Source organism: Hemicordylus capensis, chromosome 2 (assembly GCF_027244095.1).
Source record: "Hemicordylus capensis ecotype Gifberg chromosome 2, rHemCap1.1.pri, whole genome shotgun sequence".
In the NCBI taxonomy this organism is placed as follows: Eukaryota; Metazoa; Chordata; class Lepidosauria; order Squamata; family Cordylidae; genus Hemicordylus; species Hemicordylus capensis.
In genome coordinates this window covers 240,216,294-240,240,926 of record NC_069658.1, presented here as the reverse complement: position 1 = coordinate 240,240,926, position 24,633 = coordinate 240,216,294, and the positions used below count along the sequence as shown (strand labels likewise).

Below are 24,633 nucleotides of genomic sequence, written 5' to 3'. Positions count from 1 at the left end.
ATTATTTAAAAATCATTGTTGAGTTCCTTGCTGAAATGAAATTTGAAGTTCTCAGCTCACACCATTATACTATTCTAGTTCTCCAACCACATTCTAAATATATTGTGTGGTTTGTCAGCACTGTGTTTCCCACACAACTCTTGCAATGCATATCATTTGTGACAATTCTGCTGTGCTTTTAGTGTTCACATTGGATGGTGGGTGGTGGGGGTGGTGGAGAGAAATGTTGAGAGCCCTTCATTTTTGCCCATAGTAAATTGTCCACTGCACCACTGAGAGACCTTAAAGGCCAAGTTGAAGACAGATCAGCCTGAAGAAAATCTATGTGGTCTTGCCTTCCTTTCCCTCATAGCCCTTTCTGTTTTTAAGCTGGTTGCTAAATTAAAAGCAAAAAAAGATTGCTAAAAATCCTGCTAAATTGTAGGGTTACTACCTTTTAATCAGTTTAATCAGTTTAAGATTTTTTAATCAGTTTTAATCAGTTTAAGAGAGCCAGCGTGGTGTAGTGGTTAGAGTGCTGGACTAGGACTGGGGAGACCCGAGTTCAAATCCCCATTCAGCCATAATACTAGCTGGGTGACTCTGGGCCAGTTACTTCTCTCTCAGCCTAACTTACTTCACAGGGTTGTTGTGAAAGAGAAACTCAAGGATGTAGTACACCGCTCTGGGCTCCTTGGAGGAAGAACGGGATATAAATGTAAAATAAAATAAAATAATAATAATAATAATCAACTAAAGCTCTATCTAGTTTTAATCAGAGAAGGGCCAATTTTATTCAGAGAAGACAAATTTTAATAAGTGAGACAGAGTTAAGTGCACACTTGTTTAGTTTTTTGAGATTATTTTGATTATATTTTATTACAATCATAGGGAAAGAAAATATTAAATATCTCACTTCTGTCTAGCCATCCAAGGTGGCTTTGTTTATTAAAGTGTAAACTATCTTCCACGCCCTTCAGTATCAATGCACCTATACTGAGCATTTCATATGTGTAGTTAAATATAATTTATTGAATGGTTAAAAGCAGACAATTAATCAACTAACTTTCTTAAGTAAGTTGACCGCCTTATTGAATATTGATGATATAATTATTTCTAGTGGGTTAGGGTAGTAATTTGTTAATTAAAAGATTAATGAGGTTGACTTGTATTTTTGAGCTGATATTATGAGTGTGTGTGTGTGTGTTTTCCCCTCCACAGTTGCTTTCCCCAGTGCCTTTCTTAGCCGTGTGTGTGTGTGTGTGTTTTCCCCTCCACAGTTGCTTTCCCCAGCCCGGGGAGGGGGCGTGGCAGGGGGGGGCAATTTCAGTGCTTGCCCCAGGCGCTGTTTTCCCTAGTTACGCCTCTGCATACAAGGTATAAATGCCTTGAAATCGAAACAGAAATAAATCATGAAACGCCAGATGAACTCAGGAGAGACTTTCCATGAGTTTCCCACCCGAAGAGAAGAGAGCAATAACATCTGCTTTTTAGTGACTGCCTTTCCCAATTTTAATTCCTGTAATTTTCTTCTGCTGTTTCTTACTCTCCAAACTTCAGGACCATCAAGATATTTTCTCCCCCCGCCCCTTCTGAACTGAGGATTTAAGCTACTTCAAAGAAATCACCGACCAGAACAGCATAGAAGACTCGGCTTCCAGTTAACTACAGCACATACAATTAAGGATTTACAACTCCTAAGGATTTACAACTTAGGCAACCTGCGAATTATCTAATACTTTGAAATGAGACTGACTTTCTACTTCAGTTAAACAAGAGGACAAATAATCAAAACGCAGGCTCAAGGTTTGTTCATAACTAATTTGTTAATCTTTAATTTTGTTAGACATTTTTGAAAGGATCTAAATATTTTTAAAAGAAGTTTAACAATGTTTTTCTTTTTTTCCTTCTGACAATATTTTTTACATATTATTTTTAAAATATGTATATATGAATTGGTAGTGGAGTAATGAGACAATGCTTAATATGTTTTATTTTTGTTTGTTTTTTATGACTATCATTTATGGATTTCTTATGGATTATTCAAGCCTTTAATTGTTTATATCAAACTGTTTGAGGATTCTGATGTCAAATTCCTACGAAAATTTTCAACTGAAACTGGACTTTGGCAACGTGGCAATGATTAACACTTTATTTGCCCCTGCTAACTGGGCAAAGAGGCACCTTTTACCGTGGTGATTCTCTTTATTTAGCAGGGGGAGAGTAACTGGCCCTATCCACCCCCAGCACAGTACCTCCAGTGACTGTTGCTGGTGTCTATCTTGTTTTTAGAATGTGAGCCCTTTGGGGACAGGGAGCCATCTTATTTATTTATTATTTCTCTGTGTAAACCGCCCTGAGCCATTTTTGGAAGGGCAGTATAGAAATTGAATTATTATTATTATTATTATTATTATTATTATTATTATTATTATTATTATTTATTTTTTTTTACCAGATTTTACCAGATTAATTTTACCAGATTAATTTTCTTCATTTTACCAGATTAATTTCATTTTACCAGATTCATTTTACCAGATTAATAAGGATTATCATTTTATTACAATCTAAGGATGCTTTTTTGGATGACTATCATTAATGGAATATTGAAACATTTAACTATCTTACCAGGCCTTTGAGGATTTTGAGGTTGAACTTTATTAAAGTTGTAAACCAAATGGAACAGGACTGGGGTCTCAGTTTCCAGTCATTGACTTCATGTTGCTTAAGGATTTACAACTTAAATGATTTTGGAGTAATGAACACCATTTAATACTATACGACGGTTATAGAAGGCTATTATTTAAGTCGGACTGGATTTCTTTTCTTTCCCTTTTTTTGCATGGCATTGGTAAAGAAAAATCTTTTTCGGCTGTGAGAGTTTGGGCTTCCTATCTCTCATCTGCAGGCTATCCTGAGAAAGCTGTCAGCTCCCCCGGATAGCATACTCTTATCTGTTCTGGAGTTCAAACTAACCATTATTTGCCTCTGGGAAGAAGAAGAACCTTTAATATGTTAACCATCAGATTCTAATGGACTTTTGGTCTTTAGACCCATCTATTAATTTAGAACTATAGTTTTAGAAATTCAAAGCATTTTTCATTGACTTGGATCGGAGACCTGCGTATGGTTATATCTTTATAAAACGTGTTAACCTCCTAGAAAGGTCATGAAGACTCTGCCTGGACAAATGACAATATTTACAGCTTTCAAGTATGAGAGAACTTTTTCCTTTATCTTGAAGCAGAACATTTGGTTCCAGTTTGTTTTTGTAAAGGACTTGAGAAACCTGAAAACTTCCCAACGCAGCATATTCTAATTTGCCAGAGGATAGTGGGGCTTATTTTAACTGTTTCCTCTCTCCCTGGGAAAAACAGTTCGGGTTATTTTAACTGTCAGATAATAACGGACATGCATTAATCTGGACTCTAGTGCCTGATACTAGATGGGGAACTATACTGTTAGGTAAATTCCTGTATTAACTCTTGCATTCCCTGTAAATATTACTTGGTAACTCATTATTCGGGAATTCTACATTACCAAAGTATAGTCAAGCCCAAGTATTCCCTTGTTTATTCTGCTTGGTACTACAGTTAAGAGGGAATTCAGTTTGGGCCTTCTTTTAACTTGAAGGAAACTCCTTTGTGAAGTTGCTTTTTGAAGAACATACATGTACTGAACATTATTATTCCCTGTGAAATTGCTTAGTGGTAAACAAAGTAGGGAATTATTATTATTATTATTATTATTATTATTATTATTATTATTATTATTATTTTACATTTATATCCCGCTCTTCCTCCAAGGAGCCCAAGCTTGTGTTTTTTTTTAAAAGAGGGATTAACATGTTAGTCAAAATGATGTCTTATAACCAATTTTTTCTTTCAGTTATGGGAGAGCTTAATAAGATCTCCTCACAAATAGACAGTATGACTGCAAAGTTATCTTTTCAACAGGAGGGTTTTCAGACCAATTCAGAGGCTAGATCTCAGATGACTTCTAGTAAGATGCAATTTGAACAACATAAGGCTTTATCGCAAGATAGTTGCACTGATAAACAAACGTCCGGAGATCCACGTGTTATGCTATCAGATCTTGGAAATGACTATATCATGGGACTTAGGGGAAAGATTACATATTCAATCTTCGATACAGCAAAATGTTTCACAAGCTCAATCAGCTACAGATGGGTTTTACCTGTCTGGCATTACCCCTTCTCTGAAGTTAAAAAGATTTGGATACATATGTTTTTAGATGCAAAATAAGTCTTAACTGCATTATCTTTTCTCTTTTTAGTTTTCACTGGATTACTAATTGGACTGGTTTATTGACCAAGTCTTTGATAACTTTATGTTATGGCTTTTTCCTGTTCCTGCATCTTATTATTTTCATTTTAGTTTAATAGCATTACCAATTGGCCTGGTTCATTGATGATAAAAGGCTCTTTTCTCTCTCTCTCTCCCTATTCCATTATAGATTATTACAATGTTTTAGCTTACTAGTTTCCCTCTGTCTAGTAGGAAATAAGTTTCTTATACTTACTAATATGAACATCTCTGTTATTTTTCCGCTTTGGTACTTTTTATTTCCAATTAATCTGATAGGCTTCTAAACAAAGTTTTTGCCATATTTTTGGTAGTCTCTTAATTTCTTCTCTTTTCTTTTTTAAATCAAATTGCTTAGAGAAAAACTGTATTTAATTACAGATTACTTCACTCTGCCTTTTCCCATTGTTGTTATTATTATTATTATTATTATTATTATATTTTTCTTTTTTCAGTTTGCCTTCTATAATTTTTGGGAGATATTATGCTAGATGCCTGAATGATATAAAAACCAATTAGATTCAGGTTTAATTTGAAGCCCATAACTGATAGAGTTGCCACTTTTTCGTCATTATACCTTTTCCTTTGGATTTTGCTTTAAAAGGACGTTTGGTCGGATTAGACAACTCTGATGATAAGATTGTATCTTATTTGTGCATAATAGGTTTGCCAAACAAGTATGCAAAACTGTTTTTATTCGTGGATATTCTAAGTTTGGAGATGAATCCTATTCTTTTGATTTTATATTAATTTCATTTTTCTTTCTCACTTTTGTATCTTTGTATCTTTAAAACCAATATAATTTATTTTTAAAAAGCTAAACTAAAATCAATCAACCAACCAATCAATCAATATCTTTATTATGGTTCTTGACCAGATTTCAGCATTATAGTACAAGCTAGCATCCAATGCAGTTGGTGCAGCCTGTCAGATATCACAGTAGAGGAAGTTTGCCCCAATCGGGGATGTATCCTTATCTAACTGATTGAGGGGGCCTTCACCATTGCTTGATGAATCTTGTATGCAATGGCACAAAATTGAGCAACCAAGAGGTAACAAATACAGTCTTATCTGCAAGGAGATAGGTGACATAAAACCCCATTGGTCTTCCCTGTAAGTTCTCTAAAAGGGGTAAAATCAATTTGCTCTGTGGAATGCTGTAAAATTTACAATGAAGTAAAATATGAGCCAAATTTTCAGCCCCATCTGATCCATAAGAACACTTGTGCAGGCAATAGGGTATCTGTTTATATCTCCCCTCCAAGCAAGCTGAAGGGAAAACATTATAATGAGCTAAGGTGAAGGCTCTCCGATGGGTTGGACGTGTCACATGATAAAAATAACTTGCCGGAGCTACAATTGAGGTGACCCACCAATTCTTAAGACAGGAGTTTGCTTCTCTCTTAGTGTTTCATCAAAATCTAGAAGACGTAGTTCTAGAATTATGTTGGCTTGATCAAATCCCACAGCAATGAAAGATTCAGAAGAGAGTCCGGCCATCTTAGGTTTTCCCATTGACTTGGATAACCACTTAGAGTGGGTCTAATCCTCCAGAACTAGGGGGACCACCCATCCACATGGCTGAAATGTTCGCTTTAGCCAGTTACTTAAGGACTGCCAACCACGCTCTGGTCTGCACCTTATTCACCCCAGCCTGCAGTCTTAAGGCTGAGTTGGATATGCCTTTTGGCCTTTGAAGAACTGTTCTTAGAAGTTTAGTTTGGACAACCTCCGCAGGCGCAAAGAAGTCCAAATACGGGCCCAACTGAGCTCCAAAGAGCAGCTGGGCTATTGGCTTGGCTGGAAACCGCTTAATAGCTGCTGGGATAAATTGCCCCTTTTTGGAGCGATAGAACCTTGAGATCATAGTAGCACTTCCCTGTGTTGCTTGTGTTCTATATTCTAAGTGCTTTCCTCCCCTTCCCCGCATTGTGTGAAACATCACCCCTAGGTACTGAGTATCAAGATCACTTGATCTGTTCAATCATTTTGCTATTAATTCCACATCTGTGAGAGGTCTCTTGGCAAAGACTATTACTTTAATTTTTGTTGTAATTAATTAGCAAACGGTCTTCTAAACAGAACAGGGAGCCACACATGTTGGGACTGTCCCACGGGGCAGTAGGGAAAATTCCCGGTGTGCCCCTCGCCTGTGCGCCCTGCTGCTGTCCAAGTGTGAGCACCCCCCACCCTCCGCCTGAACCCTCTCCCACCTCCATGACCGCCAGCGCCTGCCTCTCTCTTGCAAGTCAGGGAATCTCTGCAGCCAGCCAGCCAGCCAGCCAGTCAGGCTGCTGCTGCTCTCTCTGCCGAAGTCGATCAAGACAGATAGACTGGCGGAGGGTGCCGGGAGTGGGCGCTGGGCTTCCCTTCGTTCTCCCTGCTGCGCTCTGCTCAGTCTGCTGAGTCAAGTCAAAACAATCGTCACTTGCTAACTATTGCTAGCTCAGCTATGCTAGTTGGGGACTGGGAGGCATCTCAGCAGGCAGGCTGCTCTAAACTCTGGAGCCGACTCCGAGATGGGCACGCGGGCGGGTGCTGCCCTTCCCTTCCCTCGCTGCTGCTTCTGCTGCTGCTGCCGCCATGGTCCACTCTGCCTCAGGGGCGGATCCAGGGAGGGTGCAAGGCCAGGGTGCAGTTGCACTCCCTGTGAATTAATGTTGAGTTAATTCTGCTTTCCCTGATATCAGGGGCGTAGCTAGGGGAGAGGGGGCCCGTGTTCATCCCTCTCTCTGGTGGCCCCCCAGAGTGAGGGACATAATGAAGACATTAGGGAGGGATGGAGCTAGAGGGCCCTCACGAGCTGGGGGCCCGTGTTCTTTGAACCCTTTCGCTCCATTATAGCTACGCCCCTGCCTGATAGATAGATTTATTTCCTTTTACATGTATAGCCTGTGCTTCCTCCAAGAAACCCAGAGTGCTGCACATGGGTTCCTGAGCCTTTCTGGAAGGGTGGTATAAAAATTGAATAAGTAAATAATAAAAAATAAAATGGTTAATTTATACCCCCCAAAGCCCAATGACAAAGGTTCTGCTGAGAGATAAATGACTGTCCCAGAGTCACCCAGTGAGTTTATGGCTGAATGGGGGTTTGAACTCGGGTCTCCTCAGTCTTAGCCCAATGCTCTAACCCCTACATCACACTGGCTCTTGGCTCTGCACCACATATGACATCAGTTTTCCAAAAGAAGTGTGTTAAGCTGTTGGAAAGGATTCCAGGGTCTTCCTAGGACCTTTCAGCATAGCATTTACGCTTCTTAAATTTAAATTGTTATTTAGCTACCTCTGGAAATATATAGTCTCTGTGTCCACTTTATCTCCCCTGCTCCATTTCATGTGAAAATTCGTGCTTCCTGTACAGGATTGTTTTAGGTATTATTACTGCAGTGATACGTTTAATAGCAATAGCAATAGCAATAGCACTTACATTTATATACCGCTCTATAGCCGGAGCTCTCCAAGCGGTTTACAATGATTTAGCATATTGCCCCCAACATTCTGGGTACTCATTTTACCGACCTCGGAAGGATGGAAGGCTGAGTCAACCTTGAGTCCCTGGTCAGGATCGAACTTGTAACCTTCTGGTTACAGGGCGGCAGTTTTACCACTGCGCCACCAGGGACTTAAATGCTTTGAAATTCTGTGATGCTGTAAATATTGTTAGGAACGGAAAATAATTTTCCTCTCTTGGGTAGGTGTATAGGGGTGAGAGGGCAGGCAACTTGTGGAAATTGGTGGGGAGAGAGAACTTGGAGAGAATAGAGAGAAACAGTGCTATTGTAGGGCTGAAGCGGGGATTGTGGTGTGATGCACAAGAGTGAATTAAGATGCCATCCCTTCAGTTTCTAACAATCATGCAGGAACTGGACTACACAGGAAACATATATGCAAACTATTTTATTAGTATAGATTTGTGCTTCTTAATAGTTACAAGTGATACTTCATTTGAAATATTTATAGTAACCTATAAGTAAGAGAAAACAGAAGTCAGATATCAAAAGTGAACAGAAAATATTAATTATTAAATGAAACCCCAAAAGTATGGTGAAACCCACCCATTCTGCTCAAAACCTGGCACCCTCGCCACATCCTTTCCCCCTCAGTGCCCCCAGTCCAACCCTGGAGCCACACCACAATATAGACAAAGCAGCACTGCAGTCAGTTTTGCAGGCAGTGGCTGTTTCCTCCCTTTAGGCAGCTGCCAGTTTGAGCCTTGCAGCAGTTTCCTATTTTTCAAGGAAAAGTATAAATACATATAAACATAAACCTATTCAGGGATCACTGCCACAAGGACAATACAATCAAGGACGTTTGAACGCTTAGGAAGCATCTAGAGAGAGATGAGATGAGATGAGAAGCCACTGAGATGTTGGGTCCTGAACAGTGAGAGGAGGAGGATCTCCCCCTCTTTCACCACACTTTGACCACCACCCCAAAGTTGAAGAGGAAAACCGGGTTATGGGGCATTTGCTTGGGGTGAGTATCTGGTGTGTGTATGGCATCAATGCACCTCAGATCAGAACCAGGAGAAATTAGGTGACAGGCAGGAAATCAACAGGCAAAGTCCATCATAATGCTTCCATGGGGGAAAGCTGCATCTGTTGCATTTCTACCTGTCACTTAGATGCTAAAGACGCATGGATGCGCGCGGGGGCAGGTTTCAATCTAGCGTCATAGTCCCGTGATGGATTGAGATTTAAAACGCCTTTTTATCGAATGGACGCGAAGTTTCCCTCTTCGGAAGCACAAGGCAAGAAGCCCCTCTTGGACTCCCGACTGAGATGCTGCCAGTTCAGAGTTAAGGGGAGAGAGACGTGGATCCTAGAGCGGCCAAAAGGGATCCTGGTTGGCATCAGTCCCTTCCTGTTCCGCCCCTTTCTCTGAGAAAGAGGAGGACTCCGGGATCATCTGGGGAGCCCCGCCACGGTGTGTTTATTCGGAGCGGAATTTCGGCGGCGGGGGGGGGGGGTGTTATTAAAAGGCCAAGGAATCAAAGGAGGAGGGAGTGGGTGGAACCCCCCCCAGGGGAAGAGCAAAGCCCAGAAAGTGAGTGGGGTGAAATGTGGGGCGGGGGGGCGGAAGGGGGAAAGAGAGTCACTCCAGCAGCCCCCCCCCCTTGCAGCTCATCTCATCCGGAGGTGGCCTGTGTGGGGCTGATGATGATCCCTCTGCAGCTCCTCCCCAGCCGAGACAAGCTTCTTCCCTGCTGTTTGCAAAAGGAGGAGGGTTTGAGGGGGCTGAAGGCATTTGTCCGCCTCCTTGCCAGAAATAGCCGTGCAGTGCCCTCATGCGAAGGAGAGACGGTGGTCCCAGGAGGAGGAGGAAGAAGAGGAAAGGGGGGGAAGCAGATCTGGCTGGAGCATTGGGAGGAAAGGGGGGTGGGGGAGAGAAGGCTGTTCTGGGCAAGGGGGGTACACAAAGCCCGCCTTTTTGGGGAAGGGGCACTACAATAGTCAGTGAAATGGAAATGAAGGAACCTCCTTCTTTTCTCTAGGTGCCCTTTGGATGTCTGGCTCCTTTCCTATATAGGAGAGTCTCTTTCAGGAGCTCGAATAATCCCTTTTCACCATGATTTATCTTTGCTGAGGGTCTGCCCAGGTTTGCTGTTGGATTGGAGACTACGTGTGAGCGCTTTAATATCTCCATTTTAGGGGATGAGACCCAGCTTGGTGGTAGGGAACATCTTGCAGAGCGGGTCCAATCCCTGGTATCTCAATGCCCGCAGCCTTGGAGATCTGCTGCCAGTCAGTGTCGGCAATGCTGAGCTAGAAGGACCACTGGTCTGACTCTGTATAAGGGAGCTTCCTAGCTAATCATATTATGAGGTCTCCTGTTTTCATGACGCACAATCGGCCATCAGCATAACTGCTGTGTTGGGGCTGCTGCCCTCGTCGGAGGCATTCCTGGCAGCCTTGCACGGGAGTGCCCCTTGCACAATCCCACCGCTGCTGCCTTTTACAAGTCCAGCAGTCCCAGCACATGAGTTCTGCCAGTGGAAGATGCTGCAGGACGTCTGCTGTGGTTTGGGCCCAAGCCATTGGCTGAGATCCTCACTCAGTGAGTCGATAATACTTCTCAGGAGCTCAAACATGTTCTATTCATAGTCTTTATTTCTAGCAGTTCTCCAAGTCTTAAAAACAACATTGCTGGCATATCTACAGAATATATTCTGGATGCTAATGTAACGGTGAGGCAGGTTAGAACAGACATTTCATGTAAAAATGGCTCCTTCTTCTCCTGAACTAGCAGCCATAGTATGGGAGAGAATCGAGACCACTTGTCCATTTTGGAATATTTCTCGTTTTTCTGCTCACCAAAGTTTTACTTGCCAATGCTGAAACTGGAGTCCCTGACAATGATTCATATGTTGGGGATTTGATCAGAGACTGGTTGTTTCAGGATGCTCCAATAATAGCCATTTAATTAATCAAATTAATTAATTTTGATTAATTTGAGTGGCTAATTAATCAAAGGTCTAGCATATAAATCCCAGGAGAACATGTCATGTCGGGGATATTTGGAATGATTCTTTTTTGAAAGGAAGAGGTTTCATTATTGGCAATTACATATTAAAAATTCTGCTCCCCACCTGAGGCTTGATCAACCTGCTGCATTGAAATGGGAAGAATGAAATTTCTGCTTGCTGTCGAGCGCAGTTCATTTGAACAGAAAGCGAAAGGGTTTTGGATGGGGATGCCTTAGACAAAAATGTCCCCTTAATCAAAATGCGGCAGCTGTGAAAAAGGCCAATTCCATGCTAGGGATCATTATTTATTATTTATTTATTCATTCATTCGATTTCTATACTGCCCTTCCAAAAACGGCTCAGGGCGGTTTACACAGAGAAATAATAAATGAATAAGATAGATTCCTGTCCCCCAAAGGGCTCACAATCTAGGAAGGGGATTGAAAATAAAATTGCTAATATTATAATGCCCTTTTACAAAACAATAGTATAATGCCTCCACCATTAGAGGGTATTGTACTTCAAGCACAGAACCACGTTTTATCTTTGCAGAACTCGGTGGCCCCACACATTACAGCAGTTCCTGTCTGTTGGTGAAACAACTTTGGCCTTCTTGGAGGCTGCCTTTGGAGCACGGAATTGGAGATGGAAATGCAAGACTCAGGTGGCCCAGAGACCATCAAGTCTGGGAGCACTGAGGAATTCTGGGAAAGGGCTCCACAGGAAATCCTGCACAAGGACATGCTCCCTTCAGAGGTACAGGGCCTGAGCTTCAGGCAGTTCTGCTACCAAGAGGTTGAGGGGCCCCGACAGGTTTGCAGCCGATTCTACTATCTTTGCTGTCAGTGGCTCAAACCAGAGCAACACACAAAACGACAAATCGTGGACCTTGTGATCCTAGAGCAGTTTCTGACCATCCTGCCCCCCGAGATGGAGAGCTGGGTGAGAGAATGTGGAGCAGAGACCAGTTCCCAGGCGGTGGCCCTGGCAGAAGGTTTCCTCCTGAGCCAGGCAGAGGCCAAGAAGCAGGACGAGCAGCAGGTGAGAGAGTTGGTGGCAGGTCAAATGAGTGCTCTTCATATGTTCATTTAAAAAAAAAAAATACTCACTAATTCCAGAAAGAAGTAAAGCTAATTAATGGTTAAGTCTGCTTACTGAAATAGAGAGTAATATAAGCAAGGAGAAATGTCCTTAATATACCCTTATTTCTCTCAGTGCCCTTGCAAAGGGAAGTATCCTAACCCTCCTCCTCCTGCTTACCCACCTCGGCCTTTGCCTTTTCTAAACCCTGCCTCCCCCTTCCCTGCCTGGGATTTCTGTTGATGTTTCAGGTGCAGGGTCGGCTCACAAAAGCATCAACTGCTGATTCTGAGGCAGAGAAGGCTCTATTAGATGCCAGACGGAAGCTGCTTCATGGGGGGACCTCCCAGGAGGATCATGCAGATGCCACATCACTGGGTAAGGAACCATGGATCGCACCTCTGCAGGGAGTGAAGAGGAGAGGGGAGGCTCTTGCAGTTTGACATCACAGTTGTCACTTTTCTGGGGAATCCCCAAGTGGAGGGATGGGGTGGGATAAGCACCTTGGCCCACCGTACAGGGGAGGGCAGGGTGAGTTGATTTATTCCACTGTGAAAGATGGGGGCCCTTTCTCCTCAGAGGAGGGATCAGTGCTAAAGTCTGGATAGGGAAAGAGCAGTCCCACACAACACCACCCCACCCGGAAAAAGCGTATCCAAAAGTGAAGCCTCCACTGAATAGCCCAGCAGCCCACAATCCTCCATTTGCTCTGTGCTTGGCACACTTGGATGTTTTGAAAGCACTGGTGCAAAAAGGTTCTTTTTAAAAGAAGAGGCAGCTGAGTCTGTTGGAATATGTGCCTTTGCCATCTGGAGAGATCTTCCAGCCACTTGTTAGTTTCTGCCCCCTCTGCTGCCTTTCACTCCTACTCTGGCCAGAGCAGGAAAATAAGCTCTCTCACACCAGCAAGAGAGTCATTTCTCCTTCTCTGGTAGTGGAAAGAGCCCTTCTTAAAAGGTGGGAGGCACAGGCACCTTGATCAAAGCATCAGGGCTTATGTCAGGAGAGGAGAGCTGGTCTTGTGGTAGCAAGCATGACGTCCCCTTATCTAAGCAGAATCCACCCTGGTTGCATATGTAAGGGAGACTAGAAGTGTGAACACTGTAAGATATTCCCCTTAGGGGATGAAGCCGCTCTGGGAAGAGCAGAAGGTTTCAAGTTCCCTCCCTGGCTTCTCCAAGATAGGGCTGAGAGAGATTCCTGCCTGCAAGTTTGGAGAAGCCGCTGCCAGTCTGTGAAGACAATACTGAGCTAGATAGACTAATCGTCTGACTCAGTATATGGCAGTTTCCTATGTTCCTATGTGTGCCTGTCACTATTTCCAATAGTCTCCTGCTGCAGTTGAGCGAGACAGCCAGTTTCCTCACTCTGGCTGGGTGAAGGATAAAGTAGGATCCTCCCTCCCTCCCTCCCTTGTTGTGCATTATTGTAAGGTGCAGGATAACCCTCTTTGCAGTATGGAAAGAATCTATATTTGGATGAGATGTCATTACCATGATTAGATGACGCTTAAGTACAAGGAATTGTATGTAGCATATGCTTTGCCCCTTAAACCTATAACCCAGTGGGAAGTTAGCGCGGGAGTATCTTCCTTTTGTGTTCAGATTTTTTAAAAGTCTATCTTAAAAAACAAACAAACCAAAACCCATTAAATTGCCTACCAAAAAAGAAGAAGTAAGCATTAAAGCATTATACCACTTTCTGGTTTTTCAGTTTCTTTGATTTGGGTAACTGCTTAGTCAACTTTCAAAAATATACGTACTGTCACTTTTTTTAAAAGCAGAATTCCCTTTTATTTCAGATTTGCCATGCAAGTCTCAGATTGTGAATTCTTTCAGTGACACTATACTATCATCCAATACTTAATTTAAAAAATCAATTCTTATTATATAAGCTTCCCAAAATTCTGTATGGCAGAGAGCTGGTGTTTCTTGACTAAACAACCTCCTTGTTCTCTGATGCTCAGGACAGGACCCACCCATCCCACAGTAGTTTCTTCATTTTATTTTTAAAAATTGTTTGCAATTCTTCAACAGTCATGCTTGCTGCCACAAGACCAGCTCTCTCCCTGTTTGTCTCTAGTCTATCCCGCACCAAGCTTGAGATCTCTTTAGAGTCCACAGTTGATGTGCAGGGCAGTGCTCAGAGGCGCTCTTATCCCTGGACTTTGGGGCCAAGGCCCAGGGCCTCCACATCCCCTGGGGCCCCCAAATAATCTTTCGTCTGTCCTGGGTGGTGTGGTTTGTCCCCTCCACCACCTATGTGTTAAAATGATGCTTAACTTGCAGCAGGGCAGGGGAGGACACCCCCCCAAAGGCCTTTAGGTCCAAGCTCAAAAATTACCTAGGTACGCCTCTGGCAGTGGTCAGTCAGCCTGACCACTGAGCAGGGGTTTTAAGAGTAGTTGCCCTGCAGGCTTGATGGGAAGGGCAGCACGTGGGGAAGGAGAGTGGGAAGTGACTTTTGCTCCTCTCCTCACGAAAGTGCTGTTTACTGCCAGAAATGTGTCCCTGAGGTCTGCACAGTATAGACAAAGATGTCCATGAGAGGAGCACGTTTGCAGGGAAGGGACAGAAGCAATCATCACTTCCTGATCTCATTCCCCATGTGCTGCTCTGTCCATTAAGCCTGCGGGTCAGTTATGCTGAAGACTCCCTGCTTGGACACAACTCTGATCCCATGGATGTGTCACTGCCTGTCATGTCATCCAGCAAGTTAAAACATGTACACGTACACGTCAGCACCTCTCGTTCTGCCCAGGAGTCATTGGAAGTGGGGTGAGCCTTTTCCTCCCTCTTGAAGGATTGATCTTGAAGATATTGGAATGAGCTATCTGGACTGTCATCCGTCAGGGACGCAGGAGCAATTTCATGCAGTGAGCAAGGAGTTGAATGAGAGGAACTCAAATGTCCCAACTGTGACCTTTTAGGGCTCTACAGTAAATCATCCTCTGATTGTTTTTGTCTCTCTTAGTTCATGGAACACCACTGGAGGGGTTGACAAGGTTATGGCTCCCGTGTATTGATGGAGAAAGAGATTCTACACAAGCAGATCAGGTAGAAGATAGCCTTGGTGCCTAAAATAATGTTGCTTCTCTGGAATCTGCCCACTAGGAAGGCTGTGAGGGCTTGAATCCTACCAGAGGACCCTTAGCGGTTTCATCTTAATTCTCCCCAGAGATTTGCTTACAGGGGTTGGAGTGGGGGCATTAGAGAAGACTGTTTTCTTAGCTGTGAGTCAGATATGTTCTTGTTGCAGGGTGCCGTGTCCTTTGAGGAGGTGGCTGTGCATTTCACGGAGGAGGAGTGGGCCCTTCTGGATGCAGACCAAAGAGCCCTGCACAGAGCAGTCATGGAGGAGAATAGGCAGAATGTGGCCTCTCTGGGTAAGGCTCCCTCTTTTTCCAGAAATTGCTGCTCCTTCTTTCTTGATCGGGACCCAGCATTCCTTTTTGGTGTGTTCTTATGGCCGGATTGTGGGGTCTCTTTGCTAGGTGGGGGAACACTTATCCAGCGGCCTGTGGTTGTTGGAACCACATGAAACAGTGTTAGGCTTGGATATCAGGGGCTACTTCCTAGTTTGGAACATAAGAACAGCCCTGCTGGATCAGGCCCAAGGCCCATCTATTCCAGCACCCTGTTTCACACAGTGGCCCACCAGATGTCGCTGGAAGCCCACAGACAGGAGTTGAGGGCATGCCCTCTCTCCTGCTGTTACTCCCCTGCAACTGGTACTCAGAGGCATCCTGCCTTTGAGGCTGGAGGTGGCCTATAGCCCTCCACCTAGTAGCCAATGATAGACCTCTTCTCCATGAAATTATCCTAACCTCTCTTAAAGCCATCCAGGTTGTTGATTGTCACCACATCTTGTGGCAGAGAATTCCACAAGTTGATTATGCATTGTGTGAAAAGGTAGCTCTCTTTGTTCATCGACTCATGCTTTCTGGTTTATGCCATACAGCATAATCGCCTGGTTTGGGGGATGGGACTCTCTGCCAGCTTGCACCCATGTTTGGGACTAGCTTGTTTGCAGCTGATGGGATCGAGACAAGCAAGATGGACAGGCTACAGCCAAACCATGCTCTCAAGAGAGGCTTTTGACATGGAGAATGGGCCGGGACGGTTGTGTTTATTAGCTGTGATGAGCTCTTTGGGGTATCTCTTGGACATCCTTCTGACAAGCTAATACATAAACTTCCAAGGATGAGCTATAATGGGAGAAATGGGTAATTTGGTACGTGGGCTCCAAATCCTGAAGAAAAAGGTCAACCCTAAAAGAGGAATAATTCACCGTACAAAGCAGTGAACATTTTGTTGAGCTGAATCTTGTCCTCACTGACTGGTAGCATCATTCCAGGGTCACTTGCAGAGAACTTGTAAACCCAGCTGCAAAAGTCCTAAACTGGATGTGTTTAGGATTTAGTCCTGGGCCTTCTGAATCCAAATGCTGCATGTTCTTCCTCTGTGCTAATGGCTCTCTGTCCTGCTGTCTTAACAGCCACCTAATGGCGCAGCAGGGAAATGACTGGATTAGCGAGCCAGAGGTTGCTGGTTCGAATCCCCGCTGTTATGTTTCCCAGACTATGGGAAAGACCTATATTGGGCAGCAGCGATATAGGAAGATGCTGAAAGGCATCATCCCTTACTGGGTGGGAGATGGCAATGGTAAACCCCTCCTGTATTCTACCAAAGACAACCATCACAGGGCTCTGTGGGCGCCAGGGGTGTACTCGACAGCAGACTTTCCCTTTACCTGTTGACTTATCTTTTGTAACCTGGCATTCTTCCAAATGGTTCTGAGTAGCAAAGGCAGGCTTAATCCATGATTAATTCTTGGAAAGCAACCTTGCTCAATACAGTTGGCTGAGACATACGAACTCTGCAAGGCAAACCATTCAACTTCTCGGCTGGGTGGGAAGCCAAAGCCCAGTTTCCATAGTTCAGGTTTCTACACCATGCTAGTCTTCCAGTCCCCCCACCCCTTTCTTATTCTGTGTGTAACCCTTGTGTTATAATAATTTTGAATATTTAGAAGTGGCTTCAGCCTGGTTTGAAAGGTTCTCACTTGCAAAACCCCTCTCCATGTGCTTTGTAAGGGTCATGCACTACTGGATTTGATTTCAGAATAATAGATCATTGTCTAGAGCTGGATTGTGTGGCCTCCGGCTGTATGGTGCCTGTAAGTCCAAGCCAGACTAGGTTGTTGAAGCTGCTTCTAAACGTGGTCAGTAGTTTTAGATCAGTCTTCAACTTGAGGCGGCCTACCTCGAAGGAGCTGTGTCCTCCAAGATCAGGATCAGAGCAATCCCTCTACTGAGGGTTGATCCCAGGAAAGCATAGAGTAACCCCTGTCTCGTCACATACTGGGAAACAATCTGGCTCAAGACAGTTGGCAGCGACACAGCAACTGTACAAGCCAGCCCGTTCAACTTGACAGCTGGGTTGGAAACGAAACCTAAGTTTCTATAGTTCACTATTATATAGCACACCATTCTTCATTTAATGTCAATCACTGATGATGGGTTTAATAATTTACTTCCTAGTTTTGAAACCCGTTTTGTCATTTGCAGTAGCAATCAGTTGTCTTTATTACTTGATTTGTCACTACTTTTCCACCTGCAAGCTATACAAGGCTTCTTTCTCTCTCTCTTCTAGCAGGTGATGGGTGGAAAAGCAAGTCTGAAGGAGAAGCATGTGGATCACGAGTAGAAAGAGCGAGATGTAAAAAGGAAGGACAACAGAGAAAAGCAACAAAAGGAAACCGGAAAAGGAAGAATGAATCTAGTCCTGTTCATGTTGGTGACTGCCAAGAAACACCAATCCCAGGAGAAATGGAGAAGGGAAAGCGGAATCAAAGAATTCACACTGCAGAGAAACTGTTTAAATGTTTGGGGTGTGGAAAGAGCTTCAGTCAGAGCTCTTATCTTAGAGAACATCAAAGGATTCACACAGGAGAGAAACCATTTAGATGTGTGGAGTGTGGAAGGAGCTTCAATAAGAACACAAATCTTAAGAAACACCAAAGAATTCACACAGGAGAGAAACCATTTAGATGCTTGGAGTGTGGAAAGAGCTTCAGTCAGAGTTCAAATCTTAGAGAACATCAAATAATCCACACAGGAGAGAAGCCATTTAGATGCTTGGAGTGTGGAAAGAGCTTCAATTCGAGCTCAGCTCTAAGGAGGCATCAAATAATTCACCCAGAAGAGAAACTATTTAGATGCTTGCAGTGTGGAAAGAGCTTCAAGTCGAGCTCATATCTTAGAGCACATAGTACAGTTCACACAGGAGAGAAACAATTTAGATGCTTGGAGTGTGGAAAGAGCTTCAAATGGAGCTCACATCTTAGAGCACATAATAAAGTTCACACAGGAGAGAAACCATTTAGATGCTTGGAGTGTGGAAAGAGCTTTAGTCAGAGTATGAATCTTAAGAAACACCAAGGAATTCACACAGGGGAGAAACCATTTAGATGCTTGGAGTGTGGAAATAGCTTCAGTCGGAACTCACATCTTAGAGAACATCAAAGAATCCACACTGGAGAGAAACCATTTAGATGCTTGGAGTGTGGAAAGAGTTTCAATAAGAACACAAATCTTAAGACACACCAAGGAATTCACACTGGAGAGAAACCATTTAGATGCTTGGAGTGTGGAAAGAACTTCAAGTTGAGCTCATATCTTAATAAACACCAAAGAATTCACACAGGAGACAAACCGTTTAGATGCTTGGAGTGTGGAAAGAGCTTCAGTCAGAACTCACAGCTTATTAAGCATCAAATAATTTGCTGGTCAATGACCAAATAAACATCTCTCACATCAAATAATTCACACTGGAGAGCAACCATTAAGATGCTTGGAGTGTGGAAAGAGCTTCAGTCAGAGCTCATATCTCTAGTCACCAAAGAATTCACATGGGAGAAAAACCATTTAAATGTCTGGAGTGTGGAAAGAGCTTCAGTCATAGTGCCAATCTCTCAAAGCATGAAATAATTCACATGGAAAAGGATATACATATTCACAGTGTAGAATGAGCTTCCATCTTGCTTCTCCTTCCAGAAGATGGAGTAGAGGAGAGTGGTGCAGAGACTGTCCTGCCTCCACTCTCCTCTCCCCCACATTAGAAAGAACAAGAGTGCTATGGTTGCCGTGGTGGGCAGCATCTGTCCAGAGCACACTCCTGTGGAGTGGAGGAAAGGCATGGTAGTGTGGGCCAGGGCAGGCATGAGGCGAGAGAGAGGAGGTGGGCACTCTTAAGGGGTATGCCCGTGGCAGTGCCCACTCTTCTGGTCCCTGCCCCTCCCTAGCTGCTTACTTCACACTCAAAGGTCTGCTCCCTAACTGAAGTATGTTGGTGCCAATATGCAGTGAACACTCTCAAGTTAGATTCTGTGAGCGAGAAGCTGACTGTAGTGATGTGCACAGACCGGTCCAGAGGCCATTTTACAGGCCTCCGGACCGGTCAGGATATGGGCCGTTCGGGGTTTGGGCAGACTGGGGTGGGGGTTCCTTTAAGGGCAGGGGGAGAGTGTACTTACCCCTCCCGCCGCTTTCCCCCCTTGGGCACACATATTTTAGTCAGCAGTTGGGGCGGCAGGATACCTCCCTGCGGCCCCTTCCCCCGCTCGGCTGCAAAAGGCTTCAGGAAGCCTTGTGCGTGTGTGTGGCTGCATGCACATTGCAGAGACGTGATGCACACACCCTCTGCTAGAGTCTGGGTTCCTAGCATTGGGTCCCCCCCAGATGTTGTGGGATGGAGACTCCGGCCAGCCACAGAGCTGCAAAAGTTGAGCCCCTTCCACACAAGGGGAGGGGGAGATTTTGCATCCTGAGGCACCCATCAGGGGATCAAGGGAGCAGAAAACATCTGTGGTTTCTATCTAGACCTTGAAACTGGAGGTGTCAGGAAGGGTTGAAACTCAAGATATTTCCTTGCCTGCCTGCCCTGCAAGGGCTTTGCTTCTGAGCTGCCTGCAGCCTTGTAGCAGTTCATTCCATAGCACAACACTCTCTAGTTCCTCCCCCCCCCCATGCTATTTCCATATTCCATCTATCTGGCTTTGGGATATACTTTTATGGAATATGGTATATAAATAGAATGAGCATGAATGGTCACCTTTGCTAAACAGGGTCTGCCCTGGTTTGCATTTGGATGGGAGTCTTCATGTGAGCACTTAAATATATCCCCCTTAGGGGATGGGACCACCCTCAGTGGTAGAACATTTGCAGCCATGCATAGAGAAGGTCCCAGATTCCATCCCTCATATCTCCAGGTAGGACTGTGAGGAGCTCCTGCCTGTAACACTGGAGATGTGCTGCCAGCCAGTGTAGACAATGCTGAGCTCGATGGACCAATGGTCTGACTCAGTAGAAGGCAGCTTCCTAGGTAATCCTATAACGAGGTCTCCCACACTGTCTTCATGGGCCAACATGATGCACAGTCTGCCCTTGGCTTAACCACTGTGCTCGCGGTGCTGTCCTTGTCGGAGGCATTCCTGGCAGCCTTGCACAAGAGCATCCTTGCACAATACCAGCTGGGCCACCTTTTATGAATGCAGCAGTCCCAGCACATTATTCATGCTGATGGAAGATGCCTCATTATGTCAGCCATGGTTTGGACCCAAGCTTAATGAAATAATTCAGTATTACTACTCAGGAGTTGCTCTAAAGGACTGCTAAACTACAGTAGAAACTCCGCCTGAAGTGTGCTGTTGAGTTGGTGTCGACTCCCAGCGATCACAGAGCCCTGTGGCTGTCTTTGGTAGAATACAGGAGGGGTTTCCCATTGCCTCCTCCCACACAGTTTCAGATGATGCCTTTCAGCATCTTATTTCGCTACTTCCTGATATAGGTGTTTCTGGGTAATATCCCGGAGGGGATTCAAACCAGCAACCTCTGGCTTGCTAGTCAAGCCATTTCCCTGCTGCGCCATTAAGTGGCTCCTATCATCATAAACATGTTCTATTTATAATCCATACTTGTAGCATTTTGCAAAGCCCTTAAAGTAACAACACTGCTGGCATATTTTAAGACTACAATCTGAATGCTAATGGAACAGAGGGGCAAGTTAGAAGTGACATTTCACATAAAAATGGCTCCTTCCTCTCCTGAATTAGCAGCAATAGTATGGAAGAGGCTCTGGACCACTTGTAAGTTTTGGGATCCTTCCTGTTTTTCTGCTCACTGAAGTTTTACTCGCCAACACTGAGAGTGGAATCCTTGATCACGATTCATATATTGGAGGTATGATCAGAGACTGGTTGTTCCAGGATGCTCCAGTAATATTCATGGGTGGCTAATTCATTAAACATCTAGCATATAAAGCTCAGGAGAACGTGTCATATGTTGCGGGTATGTAGGATGATTTTGTTTGAAAGGAAGAGGCTTAGTTCCTAGCAATTTCATATTTAAAATTCTGCTCCCCACCTGGGGCTCGCTCGTGCCATTCAGCCTGCTGCATTGAAATGGGAAGAATGAAATTTCTCCTTGCTGCCGAGCAGCAGTTCTTGTGAACAGAGAGCCAAAGGGTTTGGATAGAGATTCCTTAGACAAAAGTGCCCCGTTAATGAAAGAAATTGCTGGAGTATATTCATTAGATTAACAACTATTGAGTAGGGCTGTGCACAAATCAATTTATTTGTTTCAATTTGTACCCAAATTGAAACACACCCAATTTGTGTTGGGTCCAAATCTGACCCCCACCCCCATCACCCCGATTCAATTGTACATGAATTTGATGAATCAAAATTGATCAAAAAAAGGGTCCCAGGGCAAAAAGAGTGGGGTTGGTGGTATTGCCCAATGGGTGGGAGCTACCACCCAAATTTCATAGAAATTGGGGAAAGGGTGATTTTAAAAGAATTTTTGAAGTGTACACGTCTTTAAATTTTTCCCATAGGGAATAATAGGGATTCCAGAAAACCTATAGCGCCAAGTCGGAGGAACCAGGGTAGCCCAGAGTGGGATGTGGTGGGTGGTAGTGCCCAATGGGTGCAGGGAAGCTACCACCTAGATTTCAAAGGAATTGGGGAAAGGGCTGATTTTTAAATATTTTTTGAAGTTTACACGTTTTTAAGATTTTTCCCATAGGGAATAAAGGGGATTTCAGCAGCCTTAGTTAGAACTCCCTTGGGGCGGTGGCACTAAGGTGGCCCAGGGTGGGTTGTGGTGGGTGGTAGTGCGCAATGGGTGCAAGGAAGCTACCACCCAGATTTCAAAGGAATTGGGCAAAGGGCTGATTTTTAAAGAATTGGTGAATTTTGCACATCTTTAAGCTTTTCCCGCATAGGGAATAATGGGGGCTTCAGCAGCCCATAACTCCACTTGAGGGGCACCGGGGTGGCCCAGAGCGAGTGGTGGTGTAGTATACATACTCTGCCAACCACCCCCATACCCACAAGCCACAAGGGTACTGGGTTTTGTTGTTTCTGAGTTATTTGAGTGTAGATTCTCTGGTAGCAAATGAGAGTGGAGTCATTTCAAATGAGAGTGGAGAGTGGAGTCATGGGGGACTGTGAACATAAAATAAAACTATATGCTGATGACGTATTGCTTTCTGTCACGTAAGTCAAAGACTCTTTGGATACATTAATGACACAAATACATAAGTATGGCTCAGTTTCTGGCTATAAGATTAACAGAGATAAAACTCAAATTATGACAAGTCATGCTTGCTACCATCATAGGGACATTGGGATATAGGAAGCTGCCATATACTGAGTCAGACTATTGGTCTATTTAGCTCAATATTCTGATTCAAGGGAGGAGGGGCACATACTAGCCCTCTCACAACCCTGGACAGCTCCACCAGATGTGAACTTGCGGATGCAATACGAGCAGAAAAGAATCGCTTCTTTGCTGCACGTATCGCCTGAGCATAGGTCTTCAAATGAGCTCTATACTGCAATCTGTCGAATTCAAGCCGAGTCTTTCTCCACCTGTGCTCCAGTCGTCTACCTCGCTGCTTCAGCCCCCGTAGTTCTTCCGTATACCAAGGGGCCAATTTTGAAGCAGGTCGGAGAGGATGCTTAGGAGCAATTATGTCTACCACCCTGGTGAGTTTGCTGTTCCAATTCTCCACCAGGGCATCAACAGGATCACCGACAGAGCCAACACTAAATCCCTCCAAGGATTCTTGAAATCCTATGGGATCCAATAACCTTCTCGGGCAGACCATCCTAATAGGTCCCTCGCCCCTGTGAAGGTGGGGTGTGACTGTGAGTCCAACCTTAACCAGATGGTGGTCCGTCCATGATAATGGGGAAATCACAGGATTCCCCACCCACGGAACACCACCCTGATCAGAGTGAAAGATCAAATCAAGCGTGTGACCTGCAATGTGCGTCGATCCCGAGACCACTTGAGATAGGCCCATAGTTGTCATGGCTGCTATGAACTACTGAGCCGCCCCAGACAAATTGGTCCTGAAATGAAGTCCCCCAGCACCACAAGCCTGGGAGACTCCAACACCAAACCTGAGACCAAGTCTGTCAGCTCAGTTAGGGACTCTGTTGAGCAGCGGGGCGATCAGTACACCAACAGAAGTCCCAGTCTATCCCTGGTCCCCAAACTTAAGTACACACGTTCTATATGGTCAGACACTCTAACAGGGATCCTGGTAAGGGAGATATTATTCTTATAGACCACAGACACTCCACCTCCCCACCCGCAGTCCCTCACCTGCTCCTCAACAGAGTACCCTGGAGGGAGAAGATGGGACCACACTGGGCCCCCAGCCTCCCCCAGCCAGGTCTCTGTAATACATACCAGGTCAGCACCTTCATCCAGAATCGAATCATGGATGGTTTCTGATTTGTTCCGGACCGACCTGGCATTACAGAGGAGCAAGGTAAGGTTCCAAGGGTGGTTGGCACTTCTCCCCAAGGTCAAAGAGCTGGCAGGACAACCGGAAGGGGAAACAATTATTAGATTTCTATGTCCCCTTCCCCTGTAACGAACCATTGACCTGCCAACATTACTTCTTCGGTTCCCCACCACCACTGGAATGGCTGCCCCACAGTCAGTGGACACGCCCCCTGTCTCCTCATCTCCAGGCAAGCCCAGACACATTCTAAAAAATCCTCAACAAGGACTAATTAATACAGAAGCCCTATTATTAAATGCCCACCACACAAAAATATACCTGGGCCAGGAGGCCTGGGCCTCGCTCTCGCTGTCCCCCGAGGTGGCTCCCCCAAGGGGGCAACCCCCTTTGGTGGTGACCCCGCCAGTGGCGGGCCTGCCGCCACAGGCCGCGTTCTTCAATAGGGCCAGAGATAGCCCCTCTGGTCAGCTGGTAGCAAGAACTGCTGACTCAGTCCTGGCCCTGATCCTGCGAAGCAGCCACTAGCACAGTTCTTCAGGTCAGGCAAGGGGCTGGCAGGTGGACTCACCTTTCCCCCTCACTCCTGCAGGCAGATGTTCAATGCAAGATAGCAGCAGCAACAGCAGCAGCAACAGCAACAGGCAGACAGCCCACACTAGTCTCTCACCCTGGGGGCTGTCTAGGAAGCAGGTGGTTTCTCCCAATGCTGCAGGGCTTCAGCGAAGAAAAGAAAAAGATCTAGAAACTAGAAAAAAGATCGTTTGAATAAAAACGCTGATGATGCTAGAAGTCACAACATGACCCAATCTACATTGCAAAGAAATTCACAGAGAGAGGGAGGGAGAACCTCTTCTGTGCCCATGCATGATGAGGTCCCCAAAATACACAGGCACAACAACAAACCAAGGCATTTGAATTTATATATCTTTGAATGATGACTATTGTAACTAGGGAACAGATA

General features: G+C 44.7%; 1 pseudogene; it reads left to right on the top strand.

The window, feature by feature from the left end:
- LOC128343895 (zinc finger protein 729-like) overlaps positions 1-21,176 on the top strand; it is a 41,148-nt pseudogene extending 19,972 nt beyond the window's left edge.
- Positions 21,177-24,633: the final 3,457 nt, after the last annotated feature.